This window comes from Oncorhynchus masou, chromosome 24, assembly GCF_036934945.1.
Source record: "Oncorhynchus masou masou isolate Uvic2021 chromosome 24, UVic_Omas_1.1, whole genome shotgun sequence".
Taxonomy (NCBI): domain Eukaryota; kingdom Metazoa; phylum Chordata; class Actinopteri; order Salmoniformes; family Salmonidae; genus Oncorhynchus; species Oncorhynchus masou.
The window spans coordinates 81,812,682-81,832,475 of NC_088235.1; the positions used below are offsets into that span (position 1 = coordinate 81,812,682).

Consider the following 19,794-nt stretch of genomic DNA (forward strand, 5'->3'; position numbering starts at 1 on the left):
TAGCGCTCACTTAACAAGCTCACAAGAAACTGATAAAAAACACAGGTGCAAAAATCAAGGTGACTTACAAAGATGAGGACCAAGAGAGGGAATGCAGTGATGTAATATCCACAACTAAAGAATCATTGTGGAATCTGAAAAGACATCTCGAAAGCATGATGCTGTACTAACTACGTGCACATGCTAAAAGCAAGGAACACGGTGGGTAGCTAATTAAGTGTGCCATTGTAGAACAGTATTTATAAACAAAAAAATCAGATCTCTTAAGTTTTCATTTTTGTTCCATTCAATAGGCCATAATTGATTTTGGCCAAATAGGCCTTGCATATTCCAACTTCAAGACCATTTCCGTTTTGATTTTGGCTATTTTGCACAAAAACCTTTCGGCCTGCCTATTGAAAAAAAGAAAAGAAAAAAACTCTGCATCCCTGCCCAGCCTGACAAGATTGGCCAAAAAGGTGTTTAGCAGTGGCTCTGCAAGCATGGAGAGGATATTCCCCGCTGCTGGCCTGCACCATCGCATGAGCCTGAAGACAGACTCAAAGGCACTGTAGAGTGAGCCTAATATGGCATTTGTTGTTTAATTTGTATATCATTCTAAGTAAGTCACAGTCTATGAGCAATTTCTAAACTATAATTATCTAATAGAGTTTAATACTGAGTGCTTAATGTCCCTGACTCCCTACAAGCCCAGTGTTGAAATAATTCACAATGTATTTCTTTGTAGGCTATAGCCTTGAAAAAAAATGAAATAAAGCCTAAATAATTCATTTCCGTTTCTTCTAAGGCTCCCTGTCTGGCTCCTGACCTATTTAGAGTGTTTATATGCTGTTTAATATGACATGTAGTCTATTTGAAATGATAAGCGCTTCTTACGGTCACATTTTCATGTTGATTAAAAACACTTAATTCAAATCATATGGTTTCATTTCAATACAGCAAAACCAAAATGGTAGGTCCAGGTAGACAACAATAGATGGGTGTTGGTTAAATTGTGATTTTAATGAATGGAGCGAATTTAGAGTGGCATTTTTCTCTCTCCTGTGAGTGCAGTGTTGTCAACACCGCTCACATACTCTGTGATACCCTCTCCTCCATGCGACCCGACGGGCCGCACCATGCGACAAGTGCATGAGACTGATATACCATCCAGAAGGGTACTTTGTGCAGGAAAACAGTACACATGACTTGTGCATTGCCAGGAGCTATACATTCTACAGCAACTCTAATGTCTGGCACCATCCAACATCTTATCATGGATGGACGGTCAGAAAGAAACAGACAACCCCACATCTCCAACACCACAGCATTTTCTGGGTCCCAGCGGAGGTCCCAAATATTTTGTATCTTTATATGGACATTTCTAACTGCTGTGTCCAACAATGGTATATTTGGGAATGACGAGTCCAAACCAGTGTAGAGAACAGTTAAGTACGGGTAGAGCACTACCGTGCCTCCCTCCAACACACCATCCTGTCCTCTCCCAGGCTGAGTCATCACAGCTTCAGCAGCTCTCCTCTGACGCTCTTCCTGTTCACCTCCCTTTCCATATTCTACTCTCCATTACCTGTCCTTTCTCCTCTCCCCCTCTCGCCTTCTCAGTGCTGAGTATTACCCGCTTCCTCACTACCCGTTTCCTCTATTTGCTCTGCAACCTTTGCACACATGCCAGGCTGGGGAGCAACATGAAATAGCCCATTACATAACGTATTTTCTTTGTCACCGTAGACCCGGCTGCTGCTGCTCCTTTCAGAGCTCAGAAGCCAAGGCAAGCAGTGGGAGATTTACTATCTAGCACTGTCTTAAATGGTTGGTTTGGATGTGAGTTTTTCAGAATAGCTAATGAATTGAAAGCCGTTGAAACAAGGCCATTTCATGCATTGAGAAAAAAGGCAAAAAACCACATGTAGCCTAATAAGGGATAGGTCTGGTGTTAGGTAGATGGATTTTGAGGACATAGGTCTTTCTTTTGGACATTGGCCAATTTGACCATTTACCAGCCAGGATCCCCCCTATATTTAATCTGATGGCAGTTAATAAAGGAATGATCAGTAGATGCATAATGTGTGTGTGCTGTAGTACTGCACATTTTACTCTCCTCTCTGTGACAAAGCTGCATTGATGAGTGTGAGAGCCCTGACCGATTTTGGTCTTCGTCAGAGGATCTCTGCTCCTCAGTTAACTAGGTCAGGCCAGACAGTTTCCTACAGATGAGCAGACTTCAATGAAAGGTTCACAATTAGCCTCACACACTGATCTCTCACTGACCCCTATTAAATGAAGAGAGGAACCTCAGAAACTCAGTGGAGACAGGGAGGAACTTGAGGGAACATAGTAATATTGTCCTGATGTCATACCAGGTATTGTGTGGAGTCACACATTGGAAGAACTGGACAAGGCATGAGCAATCAACAGAATCAGGCGGAAGGATCGCAGCGGTTGGATTTCCAGGATAAGTGCAGAAGACACACACAGACCTCAGTAAGGAGTGAGGAAATTCTGGGAGGCAGTATACAATCCGGTGTTGTCATCCTTATTCAGTTCAAACACACAGCTATGTTACCAAATATCTAGGAAACCTTCTACATTCACCACAAGCACTGTTGCTACACAAGTGTTGAAGTACATTTCTAGTTACCGTGGCAACTATTATATTATTAAATATTTTAGAAAGTTCTACATGTAACTCAAAATACCCACTGCACTGCCAACTGAAATCATTTAAAAAGGCAACTGTACAATGCACCTGTTTATTGATAAAATATTACAAGCCAACTAAATTGACTAATGATAAAATACGTTCCACAATTCTTTCTTTCATGTTTATTTAGTTGGTATTAGACTTGGTTGCCAGAGCCCGAATGTAAAGAGGCTTACTCGCTATCAATTATGAGTACTTCTGGTAATTAGCCTTCTAGTATAATGCTAACCCAGTATCATGATAGGCCTACTTACGGCTGGGCGGTATACCGTATTTTAATATATATACACTGTTCAAAAAAATAAAGGGAACACTTAAACAACACAATGTAACTCCAAGTTTATCACACTTCTGTGAAATCAAACTGTCCACTTAGGAAGCAACACTGATTGACAATAAATTTCACATGCTGTTGTGCAAATGGAATAGACAACAGGTGGAAATTATAGGCAATTAGCAAGACACCCCCAATAAAGGAGTGGTTCTGCAGGTTGTGACCACTTCTCAGTTCCTATGCTTCCTGGCTGATGTTTTGGTCACTTTGAATTCTGGTGGTGCTTTCACTCTAGTGGTAGCATGAGACGGAGTCTACAACCCACACAAGTGGCTCAGGCAGTGCAGCTCATCCAGGATGGCACATCAATGTGAGCTGTGGCAAGGTTTGCTGTGTCTGTGTTCTTTTTTGAGCAGTGTATATATATATATATATATATATATATATATATATATATATATATATATATATATATATATATACACACACATGCATACATACACACACTGCTGTATGTGTATACTGTATATACACACCAAGTATTGATGCACGGACCGGTTTGGGTTTTAATTTATCTTCTATAACAATATTTGAATGTTTGGTTTATTAAAATGTGATACGCCGTGTGTAACGTCCATTTTTAGTTCACTCCGCTACTTGAGTCCATCCCTCTCCACTCCCTCCACACAGACCTAGTCCCACCCAGTCACTCAAGAAGCACATTTGTTGTTGCTTGACCACGAGACACTTTCATTCAGTCTGCAATGTTGACAACAATGTTGTTTCCAATTTTATACTAATATAAATCCACAAGTGTTCCATAATTACAATATTAGTTTTTGTTTCTTACATCTGAAAACAGCTAGTTCATATTTTCCTAGCAAGTTAAGCTAAATCGTGTTAACCACTAGTTAGCTGGCTAGCTAATAATTGTATGTTGAATTGAACAGTATAAAATATTCCAAATAGAGAAAGACTCATTGAAATAATTTAAAATGTGTTGCGACCCTAGTGTCATGCACTACACATAAAGCAAATGTAGAACTTTCATTAATCAAAAACATAAATTACCATAAATATTTTGGCCATATTGCCTAGGCCTACTCAGTGTAGCATGTTTCAATTAAAATCTAATTTGAACTATGTAATTATTACATAATTACCACATCACCATGCACTTCCTGAGTAAATACCATGTAATAAGTGGACTGTAAAATATTAAATGTCAGCAAAACTTCAAAAAAGAGGAAGAGCTGTCTGACAATATCAGTGAAGCAAGAGAATTGTCACACCTCAATCCCGTGACTAACCATTAGCTTGAAGTGAGAAAATAGGTAAAAATGGATCCATTTAATTTGGTGTAGAGGGTCACGGGATGCATTTCCACTCCAAACGAATGGAAGGCAATAACTTGAGGCTGAGATTGGCTTCCTCCGAGGAGAAAACTGAGGAGAAAAACGACTGAGTGTGACAAAGTGGAGGAGTAAGGCCCCCTTTTGTAAATTATTATCCAAAATGTTGCCCTGCGATGCGATTTGGCAGCCAGCTCAGCTGAATATCACTGGGACACTGGCTGGATACGAGGCCCCAGGCTCTGTTCACAGGGAGCCTTCTCTGGGTTAGGCGGCTAGCAGGCTGGGTTTTAGAAGGAACTCAAAACCCTAACACTTGGTGACCCACACGGCCAGCGAGATTTGCATTTAGGATTCCTGTCTTGATGTTGAACAGCTGCTCCGGACAAGTCTTGCAGTAGCGAGATATAACATTCTTCCTTATTTATTTCCCGTGACCCTGTCACAAGATGATCCCTCCCCCAGTCCTTTGTCCCCCTCTGTGCCTGTGCAGCAGCTTTGCTGAGGCTGCTTCCTGTCTCTGCCTGCGTGGAGCAGACTAGTAGGCACTAGGTAGCCTACATCTCAATAATATAGTTGTGTCCTCTCCATGTATAATTTCCTTCATATGCACTCATATCAGCATAGACGGGTGAAACCAAAATTGGTAGACATCCTCCATATTCACCTAGCCTGTGTTTTCGGCTCAGTGCAGCTGAAGGAGACAAGCAGAGGACGCGACGTTAGACTATTAAAACGCAGTCCTTGCCTCACCACCTGTCGCCAAGACACATCCTCAGGCCCTGGACATGGATCGTGCAGGCTGCAGTCTTCCAACCGAATGACAGTCATTTCTCCAGTGCCTTCGGGAGGGAAGTTGGGGACTGGATCAGAGGAGACTGGGAGAGATTGCCATCCGGGTGGATGTGCCTGTCTGTGGCAGATTTGGTTCTTTCCGCTGACTGGAATCAGAGGAGTAATCTGAGTGGGCAGACCAAGAGAGGGAGAGCATCTCTGTGGAGAGCAGTTCTATTCCAGTTTGGAGAGCACTCTATTCTTTTCCTTCTAACAGTGCCTTCAGAAAGTATTCACACCCCTTGACTTTTTACACATTGTGATGCATTATAGCCGGAATTCAAAATGTATTTAAATTAGACTTTGTCACTGGCCTACCCACAATACCCTCGAAAGTGGAATTCTGCATTTAGAATTTTTACTAATTAATACAACATGTAAAGCTGAAATGTCTCGAGTCAAACCTAAATACGTTCAGGAGTAAACATTTGCTTAAGTCATATAATAAGATACATGGGCTCACAGTGTTAAGTAATGATCAACAACCAATATCACAATATTTGAAGAATTTAGAAGATGCAAATGCGGCGCAATCCAGGTGTGGAAAGCTTTTAAGAGACTTACCCAGAAAGACTCACAGCTGTAATCGCTGCAGAGAAGTATTGACTCAGGGGCGTGAATGTAAATTTGATATTTCTGTATTTCATTTTCAATACATTTGCTAAAACGTCTAAAAACATGTTTCCACTTTGTCATTATGGGGTATTGTGTGTAGAAGGGAGATAAAAATAATTAAATGAATCCATTTTGAATTCAGGCTGTAACAAAAAATGTGGATTAAGTCAAGGGGTATGAATACCTTCTGAAGGCACTGTAAATGTACATCTAATCATTTGCCTATTTTTGTTCAAATCTAATCAGAACTAACAGCACGGGAACAGCCATATTTCCCACTGGGTAAAAGACTAGTGGGGCTTCGCAATCCCTCCTTGGGTTAATCTAATTGCGTTCCAACCGGCTAACTTCTCTTTCTGGAACTCAGAAAGAAACACACACTGAGCAAGCAAAACACATGCAGGCCGCTGGTGATGCCTGACAAGGCAGACAGACACACATCAGACAAGGTCTTAAAGGGTAAGGCTCTTCTAGACCACATGGGATGGCCAAGACCTATATCTTGATGCGTAATAGTGCCTTGGGAATCATAGCATCACCTAATCTTACTGAACTTAACCTTTGGATGGACTCACTCCCGGAGATCCAGTCGTGACAGGGATATACAGTTGAAGTCAGCAGTTTACATACACCTTAGCCAAATACATTTAAACTCAGTTTCACAATTCCTGATATTTAATCCTAGTAAAAATTCCATTTTAGGTCAGTTAGGATCACCACTTCATTTTAAGAATGTGAAATGTCAGAATAGTAGTAGAGAATGATTTCAGCTTGTATTTCTTTCATCACATTCCCAGTGGGTCAGAAGTTTACATACACTCAATTAGTATTTGGTAGCATTGCCTTTAAATTGTTTAACTTGGGTTAAACGTTTGGGTAGCCTTCCACAAGCTCCCCACAATAAGATGGGGGAATTTTGGCCCATTGCTCCTGGCAGAGCTGGTGTAATGGAGTCAGGTTTGTAGGCCTTGCTCGCACACGCTTTTTCAGTTCTGCCCACAACTTTTCTATAGGATTGAGGTAAGGGCTTTGTGATGGCCACACCAATACCTTGACTTTGTTGTCCTTAAGCCATTTTCCCACAACTTTGGAAGTATGCTTGGGGTCATAGTCCATTTGGAAGACCCATTTGCGACCAAGCTTCAACTTCCTGACTGATGTCTTGAGATGATGATTTAATATATCCAAATAATTTTCTTCCTCATGATGCCATCTACTTCGTGAAGTGCACCAGTCCCTCCTGCACCAAAGCACACCCACAACATGCTGCCACCCCTGTGGTTCACGGTTGGGATGGTGTTCTTTGGCATGCAAGCCTCCCCCTTTTTCCTCCAAACATAACGATGGTGATTACAGACAAACAGTTCTATTTTTGTTTCATCAGACCAGAGGACATTTCTCCAAAAAGTATGATCTTTGTCCCCATGTGCAATTGCAAACCGTAGTCTGGCTTTTTAATGGCGGTTTTGGAGCAGTGGCTTCTTCCTTGCTGAGCGGCCTTTCAGGTTATGTCGATTTAGGACTTGTTTTACTGTGGATATAGACACTTTTGTACCTGTTTCCTCCAGCATCTTCACAAGATCCTTTGCTGTTGTTCTGTAATAATTGATATGCACTTTTCGCACCAAAGTACATTCATCTCTAGGAGACAGAACGCGACTCCTTCCTGAGCGATATGACAGCTGCGTGGTCCCATGGTGTTTATACTTGCGTACTATTGTTTGTACAGATGAACGTGGTACCTTCAGGTGTTTGGAAATTGCTCCCAAGGATGAACCAGACTTGGAGGTCAACAATTATTTCTCTCAGGTCTTGACTGATTTATTTTAATTTTCCCTTGAGGTCAACCAAAGAGGCACTGAGTTTGAAGGTAAGCCTTGAAATACATCCACAAGTACACCTCCAATTGACTCAAATTATGTCAATTAGCTTATCAGACGCTTCTAAAGCCATGACATAATTTTCTGGAATTTTCCAGAAAATTAGAGGTATTTCCAGAATATTAGACCCTCACCAGGGTCTTGACCTGACTGCAGTTTGGCATCATAACCAACTTCCGTGGGAAAATGCTCACCTTCGAAGGCCACTGGTATGCTGGAGAAGTCGGCTCTTCATGGATTACTCCCAGGTTTCGACTGTACTGGGCAGATAGTGTGTATTGCGACTAGAGGTCGACCGATTATAATTTTTCAACGCCGATACCGATTATTGGAGGACCAAAAAAGTCGATGCCGATTAATCGGCCGATTAAATTTTTTTTATTTGTAATAGAATTACAACACTGAATGAACACTTATTTTAACTTAATATAATATATAAATAAAATCAATTTAGAATCAAATAAATCATGAAACGTGTTCAATTTGGTTTAAATAATGCAAAAACAAAAAGTGTTGGAGAAGAAAGTAAAAGTGCAATATGTGCTATGTAAGAAAGCTAATGTTCCTTGCTCAGAACATGAGAACATATGAAAGCTGGTGGTTCCTTTTAACACGAGTCTTCAATATTCCCAGGTAAGAAGTTTTAGGTTGTAGTTATTATAGGAATTATAGGACTATTTCCCTCTTTACCATTTGTATTTCATTAACCTTTGACTATTGGATGTTCTTATAGGCACTTTAGTATTGCCAGTGTAACAGTATAGCTTCCGTCCCTCTCCTCGCTCCTCCCTGGGCTCGAACCAGGAACACAACGACAACAGCCACCCTCGAAGCTGCGTTATCCATGCAGAGCAAGGGGAACAACCACTCCAAGGCTCAGAGCGAGTGACGTTTGAAACGCTATTAGCGAGCTAACTAGCCAGCCATTTCACATCGGTTACACCAGCCTCATCTCGGGAGTTGATAGGATTGAAGTCATAAACAGCGCAATGCCTGACGCACAACGAAGAGCTGCTGGCAAAACACCTGAAAGTGCTGTTTGAATGTTTACGTGCCTGCTTCTGCCTACCACCGGTCAGTCAGATACTTGTATGCTCAGTCAGATTATATGCAACACAGGACATGCTAGAAAATATCTAGTAATATCATCAACCATGTGTAGTTAACTAGTGATTATGATTGATTGATTGATTAATTGTTTTTTATAAGATAAGTTTAACTAGCTAGCAACTTACCTTGGCTTACTGCATTCGCGTAACAGGCAGTACTTCAAATCAAATATTATTATCACAGGTGCCGGATACAACAGGTGTAGCTTACAGTTTCTTACAAGCCCTTTAACCAACAATGCTTTAAGAAGTTAAGAAAAACACAAAGTAAAAAATAGAAAAGTAATGAAATAAAAACAAATAATTTAACAGCAGCAGTAAAATAACAATAACGAGGCTATATACAGGGGGTACCAATACAGTCAACGTGCGGGGCACGGGTTAGTCGAGGTAATATGTACATGTAAGCATCTCCAATCCAAAATTAAATCTAGAATCTGCTTTCTATTTCACAACAAAGCATCATCACTCATGCTGCCAAACATACCCTCGTTAAACTGAATTTACAAAATAGCCTCCAACACTCTACTCAACAAATTGGATGCAGTCTATTACAGTGCCATCCATTTTGTCACCAAAGCCCCATATACTACCCACCACTGTGACCTGTATGCTCTCATTGGCTGGCCCTCGCTTCATATTCGTTGCCAAACCCACTGGCTCCAGGTCATCTATAAGTCTCTGCTAGGTAAAGCCCTGCCTTATCTCAGCTCACTGGTCACTATTACAGCACCCACCTATATCACGCGCTCCAGCAGGTATATTTCACTGGTCATTCCCAAAGCCAACTCATCTTTGGCCGCCTTTCCGTCCAGTTCTCTGCTGCCAATGACTGGAACGAATAGCAAAAATCACTGAAGCTGGAGACTCATATCTCCCTCACTAGCTTTAAGCACCAGCTGTCAAAGCAGCTTACTGATCACTGTATCTGTACACAGCCCATCTGTAAATAGCACACCCAACTACCTCATCCCAATATTGTTATTTATTCATTTTTTGCACCCCAGTATATCTACTTGCACATCAACTGCACATCTATCACTCCAGTGTTAATGCTAAATTGTAAATATTTCGGCTCGATGGCCTATTTATTGCCTTACATCCCTAATCTTACTACATTTGCACACACTGTACATAGATTTTTCTATTATGTTATTGACAATACATTTGTTTATCCCATGTGTAACTGTTGTTTTTGTCACACTGCTTTGCTTTATCTTGGCCAGGTCGCAGTTGTAAATGAGAACTTGTTCTCAACTGGCCAACCTGGTTAAATAAATAAAAATGCAGGCAGAGTTAAAGTGACCATGCATGGATAATAAACAGAGTAAAAGAGGGGTCTGAGTAGCCCTTTGATTAGCTGTTCAGGAGTCTTATGGCTTGGAGGGTAGAAGCTGTTAAGAAGCCTTTGGACCTAGACTGATGTACTGGGCTGTACGCACTACCCTCTTGAGGATCTGAGGACCCATGCCTGAGGAGGAATAGGCTTTGTCATGTCCTCGTCACAACTGTCTTCGTGTGTTTGTTCTATGATAGTTTGTTGGTGATGGACACCAAGAAACTTAAAAGTTCTCAACCTGCTCCACTGCAGCCCCGTCGATGAGAATGGGGGCGTGCTCGGGCCTCCTTTCCCTGTAGTCCACAACCATCTCCTTTGTCTTGATCACGTTGAGGGAGAGGTTGTTGTCCTGACACCACACGGTCAGGTCTCTGACCTCCTCCCATGTGGCTAAGATTTCAAACCTCCCCATTAATAGCTGGGTGGTGAATGTCTTAAACTTCCCAATGATAGGTGCTGTATAGCTCAAATCAGGTGACACACTTTTGATGGTAGCAGCAGTCAGATCACACATGCAAGACAATTCAGTGCATTCAAGAGAGCCGGGCCCATAATTTATGGTGAGTAGGACTAATGGTACACAAATGTAAATCAATTGAAAAATTAGAGCTTTTTCTAATAAACTCGTGTGGATGTGTCAATGAGGCAGTTTCGATGCAATCCGGTTTTCAGTGGTGTGTACAGTAGGTAGGTAATACATAATTGGTGTTTGATCATACGAGACGAGAGAGATCTTTGGGTATGCCAAAAAACAATCCCTCATGACCTGATCTCCTGTGCATCTCAACAGATGCTGCATGTGCATATTAAATAAATCAGCCAAAGTAATATACAGAATTAACATATAGTGCATTCGGGAAAGTATTCAGACCCCTTGACCTCTTCCAAATGTTGTTACGTTAGCCTTATTCTAAAATGGATTTAAATACTTTCTTTCCTCAATCTACACACAATTGCCCATAATGACAAAGGGAAAACAGGTTTAGACATTTTTGCAAAAGTATTAAAAATATAAAAATAAGAACCTTAACATACGTTTTCAGACCCTTTGCTATGAGACTTGAAATAGAGCTCAGGTGCATCCTGTTTCCATTGATGATCCTTGATGTTTCTACCTGTGGTAAATTAAATTAATTGGACATGATTTGGAAAGGCACACACCTGTCTATATAAAGGTCCCACAGTTAATAGTGCATGTCAGAACAAAAACCATGCCATGAGGTTTGAAGGAATTGTCCGCGGAGCTCCGAGACAGGATTGTGTTGAGGCACAGTTCTGGGGAAGGGTACCAAAAAAACATCCCCAAGAACACCATGGCCTCCATCATTCTTAAATGGAAGCCGTTTGGAACCACCAAGACTCTTCCTAGAGCTGACCGTCCAGCCAAAGTGCGCAGTCGGTGGAGAAGGGTATTGGTCAGGGAGGTGACCAAGAACCCTATGGTCACTCTTACAGAGCTCCAGAGTTCCTCTGTGAAGATGGGAGATCCTTCCAGAAGGACAACCATCTCTGCAGCACTCCACCAAATCAGTCCTTTATGGTAGAGTGGCCAGACAGAGGCCACTGCTCAGTAAAAGGCACATGATAAATTGCTTGGAGTTTTCCTAAAGGACTCCCAGACCATGATAGACCAGATTCTCTGGTCTGATGAAACAAAGATTGAACTCTTTAGCCTGAATGAAGTGTCACATCAGGCGGACACCGTAAGGATGGTGCCAGGTTAAGCATGGCGGAGGCAGCATCATGATGTGGGGATGTTTTTCAGGGGTAGGGACTGGGAGACTAGTCAGGATCGAGGGAAAGATGAACAGAGCAAAGTACAGAGAGATCCTTGATGAAAACCTGCTCCAGAGATCTCAGGATCTCAGACTGGGGTGAAGGTTCACCTTTGAACAGGACAACGGCCCTAAGCACACAGCCAAGACAACACAGGAGTGGCTTCGGGACAAGTCTCTGAATGTCCTTGAGTGGTCCAGGCAGAGCCCGGAATTGAACCGGATCGAACATCTCTGGAGAGACCTGAAAATAGCTGTGCAGCGACAGACCCCTTCCAACCTGGCAGAGCTTGAGAGGATCTGCAGCAAAGAATGGGAGAAACTCCCCAAATACAGATGTGCCAAGGTTGTAGCATCATACCCAAGAAGATTCAAGGCTGTAATCGCTGCCAAAAGTGCTTCAACAAAGTACTGAGTAAATAGTCTGAATACATATGTAAATATATATTTCCGTATTTTATTTTTATGTGCAAAACAAAATTCGAAAATCCTGTTTTTGCTTTGTCATAATGGGGTATTAGCACATATCAATTTTAGAATAAGCCCAACGCAACAAAACGTGGAAAAAGTCAAGAGGTCTGTATACTTTCCGAATGCCCTATCAAATAAATATTAGAAGCTGGGGGGGAATAGAAGCAAAGAAATTAATCCATTACTTCCCTGAACAGAGCAGAGTCCGTGCCTGTTGAGAATAACACCAGCCCTAGAAATATCTAGGGTAGATCCATATAACGAAAGCACTGGTCATCACTGACACAAGCAGCAACCACATCTAATAAAGGTGGGCATCTCTGGACTTGTACCAGAGTTTCCCCTGAAATTACTCAGGCAGGATAGGATTCTCAAATTAGCTGTTTTCACACTCAACGTATGCCTTCAGTTGGTTTCTGTATTAGCCTTTGATATTTACAAGCCTGGATGCCGACTCGGGGATCACTGGTCCTTGCCTGATGAAAATATAGGGAAACTGGATACAAAGCAGCAACTGGATACAAAGCAGAGCAGAGGGCTTCCTCTGTGGATCTGGGTCATGTTTAGAGTGACAGTGCAGTGGGGTGTGTTTATGTGTGTAACAGCTTGAGGACGGGGGCTGGAGCTCTACCAGTGGAGCCAACATTAATTTTACTGGCACACCGGGAGGTAGGCACAGCCACGGCTAGAGCCAGCTCAGAACCCTCTCCAGTCACTGTGTCAGCGGGAACACAGAGCAGAGATCCATGTGTGAAAATGCCCAAGTCCTGGCACTCAGCTCTCTCCAACACATATCTCGGAGGGTTTCGCCAACAGATAAGGGCGACATCTTACGAGTTCCAACCAATCAGTTATTTAGTGCCTTTTTGTGTTCAGATTTTTTTTATACAGAAAATGTCATACTATTATCATACCACCAAGCACTACTGGACATCAGATCGATAGTTACCTCGATTTCTTACCTAAAATCCGACTTCAACTCCTGACTGCTGTTCCCTTTTTCAATTCCTTTGTGTCATGGGCTAACAAAAAGCTGCAGGTGTAAATGCGGGAGACGTGTCGGCATCCTGGTGAGATTGAGACGAAGATAATAAACCGGCACTCCCCTCCATTCTATTCACAAATGTCCATTCACTTGAGAAGATGGACTAACTTCGTTCGAGACAATATGAGACTTGAACAGCTGCAATATTAGATGTTTTGCAGAGACATGGCTGGATGACCATGTAAGTAGGACTCAGTGGTATCTCCATGCAGCAGCAAGATCGAACGAAGGCGGACTTGGGCAAGTCCAAAGGGGGAGGGGTGCGTGTTCATAAACAACAACTGGTGCGCTGCTTCCAGTGTGAAAGAAATCTCGAGCAATTGCTCACCTGATATAGAATACCTTATGGTAAGATGCAGACCCTTTAATATACCAAGAGAGTTTACCAACACGTCTCCTGTGCCATTAGGGGCGCTAAAACTCTAGACCACTTGTAATTCTACCCACAGAGACGCAGATAAGGCCCTCAATCCTCCTCCCTTCGGCAAATCTAACCATTAGGTTGGAGTCATTAAAACTTGTTTTTCAACCACTCCACAGATTTTTGTTAACTATAGTTTAGGCAAATCAGTTAGGACATCTTCTTTGTGCATGACAAGTAATTTTTCCAACAATTGTTTACTGACAGATTATTTCACTGTATCACAATTCCATTGGGTCAGAAGTTTACATACACTAAGTTGACTGAGCCTTTAATAAACAGACTGGAAATTCCAGAAAATTATGTCATGGTTTTAGAAGCTTCTGATAGGCTAATTAACATAATGTGAGTCAACTGGAGGTGTACCCCTGAACGTAGTTCAAGGGGATGTTTTTCAGCGGCAGGGACTGGGAGACTAGTCAGGATCGAGGGAAAGATGAATGGAGCAAAGAACAGAGAGATCCTTGATGAAAACCTGCTCCAGAGAGCTCAGGACATTAGACTAGGGTGAAGGTTCACCTTCAAGCAGGACAACAATCTTAAGCACACAGCCAAGACAATGCAGGCGTGGCTTCAGGACAAGTCTCAATGCCCTTGAGTGTCCCAGCCAGACCCCGGACTTGAACCTGATCAAACATATCTGGAGAGACCAGAGACCTGAAAATAGCTGTGCAGCAACACTCTCCTTCCAACCTGACCGAGCTTGAGAGGGTCTGCAGAGAAGAATGGGTGGGGTCTCCCCAAATACAGGTGTGCCAAGCTTATAGCATCATATCCAAGAAGACTCAAGGCTGTAATCGCTGCCAAACGTGCTTCAACAAAGTTCTGAGTCTGAATACTTGTCAAATTCGCTTTGTTTATTTTTAACACATTTGCAAAAAAATATATTTTTAAACTTGTTTTTGCATTGTCATTATGTGGTAGTGTGTAAATTGATGAGTAAAAAAAACAACATTTCATCCATTTTAGAATAAGGCTCTAACGTAACAAAATGTTGGTTAAGTCAAGGTGTCGGAATACTTACTAAATGCTGCTACTGTTCTTTATTTTACTATTATTATTAATATAATCATCCTCTCCTAAAGCTTAGTCACTTTAACCTGTACATATATACACCTCATACCCCTGCACATTCTTCTGGTACTGGTGCTCCCTGTATATAGCTCCATTCTTGTATTCTATACCTTGTGTTACTATTACTCTTTTTATTATCATTTTGTGTGTCAGCGGATGTGCTCCATGGCACTGTGGAGGGAGATGGGCCACCCTCTGGGAGGCAGAGGGGCATGGGGACATACATTCACTCACAGCAGAGCAACCTCATTAGCCAGAGGAGAACTCCTCCTGGACATCAACAGGTGGAGCTGCCTGGGATCTGAGTCAGGCGCTCCAACAGCCTAAATACCCTTCCTTCTGTTCCAGCAAGCAATGTCTTCAACAATGTCAAAATCGTACTATGAACTAATCCACAGGGGCTAGAAAACCATTGGTCTTGACCTATAATTACAGCTAGCTGACTAAAAAGTTGTGCACAAGAACATTACCAAACAAGCACTCCGACAGACACGCCCACTGTCTGGCCTGAATGAAAGTGTAACAGGTGAAACCACAGACGACTGTTGCAGTTCTCCCAACCTCGTCTCGGAGCATTTCATATTATTCTGTATGTAAACCCTTGACACTCAATTTAGTATGATATGTTATGTTTCGAATGGTATGTATTAATTTCTGGTTGTCCATCACCCATTTCATATGACATATCACAAAAAAAATGGTATTATATGTTACGAATTTGCAAAACGTACTATACGTTACAAATTTGCTCAACATATGATAAACTCAGCAAAAAAAAGAAACATCCTCTCAATGTCAACTGCTTTTCTTTTCAGAAAACTTAACATGTGTAAATATATGTATGAACATAAGATTCAACAACTGAGATAAACTAAACAAGTTCCACAGACATGTGACTAACAGAAATGGAATAATGTGTCCCTGAACAAAGGGGGGGGGGGGGGTCAAAATGAAAAGTAGCAGTATCTGGTGTGGCAACCAGCTGCATTAAGTACTGCAGTGCATCTCCTCCTTCCTCATGGACTGCACCAGATTTGCCAGTTCTTGCTGTGAGATGTTACCCCACTCTTCCACCAAGGCACCTGCAAGTTCCCGGACATTTCTGGGGGGGAATGGCCCTAGCCCTCACCCTCCGATCCAACAGGTCCCAGACGTGCTCAATGGGATTGGGATCCGGGCTCTTGGCAGAACACTTACATTCTGGTCTTGCAGAAAATCAGCCATAGTGCTCGTTCTGTGCGTGGTGGCATTGTCATGCTGGAGGGTCATGTCAGGATGAGCCTACAGGAAGTGTACCACATGAGGATGTCTTCCCTGTTAATTTTTTTATTTGACCTTTATTTAACTAGGCAAGTCAGTTAAGAACAAATTCTTAGTTTCAATGACGGCCTAGGAACAGCGGGTTAACTGCCTTGTTCAGGGGCAGAACGAGAGATTTTTACCTTGTCAGCTCAGTGATTCGATCTTGCAACCTTCAGGTTACTAGTCCAATGCTCTAACCACTACGCGCCCTGCTGCCCTGTAACGCACAGCATTGAGATTGCCTGCAATGACAACAAGCTTAGTCCGATGATGCTGTGACACACCGCCCCAGACCATGACGGACCCTCCACCTCAATCCCGCTCTAAAGTACAGGCCTTGGTGTAACGCCCATAAACGTGAATCTGACCATCACCCCTGGTGAGACAAAACCGTGACTCGTCAGTGAAGAGCACTTTTTGCCAGTCCGGTCTGGTCCAGCGACGGTGGGTTTGTGCCCATAGGCGACGTTGTTGCCGGTGAGGACCTGTCTTACATCAGGCCTACAAGCCCTCAGTCCAGCCTCTCTCAGCCAATTGCAGACAGTCAGAGCACTGATGGAGGGATTGTGCCTTCCTGTTGTAACTCGGGTAGTTGTTGTTGTTGCCATCCTATACCTGTCCCGCAGGTGTGATGTTCGGATGTACTGATCCTGTGCAGGTGTTGTTACACGTGGTCAGCCACTGCGAGGACGATCCACTGTCCGTCCTCTCTCCCTGTAGCGCTGTTTTAGGCGTCTCACAGTACGGACATTGCAATTTATTGCCCTGGCCACATTCATGCAGATGAGCAGGGACCCTGGGCATCTTCCTTTTGGCATTAGAAAGACCTCTTTAGTGTCCTAAGTTTTCAAAACTGACCTTAATTGCCTAGTGTCTAAACGACCGTTCCACATGTGCATGTTCATTAACTGTTTATGGTTCATTGAACAAGCATGGGAAACAATGTTAAAACCCTTTACAATGGTCTGTGAAGTTATTTGGATTTTTACAAATGATCTGGCCCTGAAATTATCTGGTCCTGAAAAGTGACGGTTCTTTTTTTTGCTGAATTTGTTACGAATTCTAGCTAGGTGCCTAATGTTAGCTAGCTGGCTATTGTTAGCTAGGCTAGGGGTTTGGGTTAAGTTTTGGAGTTAGGTTAGGGGAAAGGTTAAGGTTAGCTAACATGCTAAGTAGTTGCAAAGCAGCTAAAAGTAGTTGAAAAGTTGCTATTTAGCTAAAATACTCAAAGTTGTCCATGATGAGATTTGAACTTGCAACCTTTCTGTTGCTAGACATTGGCGTTATTCGCCCACCCATCCACCCTACCTTAATTTGCCTTAAGTAACCATCTGTCTTACGTCCCAGCGCGCACGACCCACGTGGAGTTCCTGGTCTCCGGTAGCCTCTGGAACTGCCGATCTGCGGCCAACAAGGCAGAGTTCATCTCAGCCTATGCCTCCTCCAGTCCCTCGACTTCCTGGCACTGACGGAAACATGGATCACCACAGATAACACTGCTACTCCTACTGCTCTCTCTTCGTCCGCCCACGTGTTCTCGCACACCCCGAGAGCTTCTGGTCAGCGGGGTGGTGGCACCGGGATCCTCATCTCTCCCAAGTGGTCATTCTCTCTCTCTCCCCTTACCCATCTATCTATCGCCTCCTTTGAATTCCATGCTGTCACAGTTACCAGCCCTTTCAAGCTTAACATCCTTATCATTTATCGCCCTCCAGGTTCCCTCGGAGAGTTCATCAATGAGCTTGATGCCTTGATAAGCTCCTTTCCTGAGGACGGCTCACCTCTCACAGTCCTGGGCGACTTTAACCTCCCCACGTCTACCTTTGACTCATTCCTCTCTGCCTCCTTCTTTCCACTCCTCTCCTCTTTTGACCTCACCCTCTCACCTTCCCCCCTACTCACAAGGCAGGCAATACGCTCGACCTCATCTTTACTAGATGCTGTTCTTCCACTAACCTCATTGCAACTCCCCTCCAAGTCTCCGACCACTACCTTGTATCCTTTTCCCTCTCGCTCTCATCCAACACTTCCCACACTGCCCCTACTCGGATGGTATCGCGCCGTCCCAACCTTCGCTCTCTCTCCCCCGCTACTCTCTCCTCTTCCATCCTATCATCTCTTCCCTCTGCTCATACCTTCTCCAACCTTTCTCCTGATTCTGCCTCCTCAACCCTCCTCTCTTCCCTTTCTGCATCCTTTGACTCTCTATGTCCCCTATCCTCCAGGCCGGCTCGGTCCTCCCCTCCCGCTCCGTGGCTCGATGACTCATTGCGAGCTCACAGAACAGAGCTCCGGGCAGCCGAGCGGAAATGGAGGAAAACTCGCCTCCCTGCGGACCTGGCATCCTTTCACTCCCTCCTCTCTACATTTTCCTCCTCTGTCTCTGCTGCTAAGGCCACTTTCTACCACTCTAAATTCCAAGCATCTGCCTCTAACCCTAGGAAGCTCTTTGCCACCTTCTCCTCCCTCCTGAATCCTCCTCCCCCCCTCCTCCCTCTCTGCAGATGACTTCGTCAACCATTTTGAAAAGAAGGTCGACGACATCCGATCCTCGTTTGCTAAGTCAAACGACACCGCTGGTTCTGCTCACACTGCCCTACCCTGTGCTCTGACCTCTTTCTCCCCTCTCTCTCCAGATGAAATCTCGCTTCTTGTGACGGCCGGCCGCCCAACAACCTGCCCGCTTGACCCTATCCCCTCTCTTCTCCAGACCATTTCCGGGGACCTTCTCCCTTACCTCACCTCGCTCATCAACTCATCCCTGACCGCTGGCTACGTCCCTTCCGTCTTCAAGAGAGCGAGAGTTGCACCCCTTCTGAAAAAACCTACACTCGATCCCTCCGATGTCAACAACTACAGACCAGTATCCCTTCTTTCTTTTCTCTCCAAAACTCTTGAACGTGCCGTCCTTGGCCAGCTCTCCCGCTATCTCTCTCAGAATGACCTTCTTGATCCAAATCAGTCAGGTTTCAAGACTAGTCATTCAACTGAGACTGCTCTTCTCTGTATCACGGAGGCGCTCCTCACTGCTAAAGCTAACTCTCTCTCCTCTGCTCTCATCCTTCTAGACCTATCGGCTGCCTTCGATACTGTGAACCATCAGATCCTCCTCTCCACCCTCTCCGAGTTGGGCATCTCCGGCGCGGCCCACGCTTGGATTGCGTCCTACCTGACAGGTCGCTCCTACCAGGTGGCGTGGCGAGAATCTGTCTCCTCGCCACGCGCTCTCACCACTGGTGTCCCCCAGGGCTCTGTTCTAGGCCCTCTCCTATTCTCGCTATACACCAAGTCACTTGGCTCTGTCATAACCTCACATGGTCTCTCCTATCATTGCTATGCAGACGACACACAATTAATCTTCTCCTTTCCCCCTTCTGATGACCAGGTGGCGAATCGCATCTCTGCATGTCTGGCAGACATATCAGTGTGGATGACGGATCACCACCTCAAGCTGAACCTCGGCAAGACGGAGCTGCTCTTCCTCCCGGGGAAGGACTGCCCGTTCCATGATCTCGCCATCACGGTTGACAACTCCATTGTGTCCTCCTCCCAGAGCGCTAAGAACCTTGGCGTGATCCTGGACAACACCCTGTCGTTCTCAA

At 43.8% G+C, this 19,794-nt stretch overlaps 1 protein-coding gene across 3 annotated transcripts in view; it reads right to left on the reverse strand.

The window, feature by feature from the left end:
• The window catches only part of LOC135512808 (guanine nucleotide-binding protein subunit alpha-11-like), a 91,927-nt gene that overhangs the window by 40,389 nt on the left and 31,744 nt on the right, over positions 1 to 19,794 (reverse strand). The gene's annotated exons all lie outside the window — the stretch shown is intronic.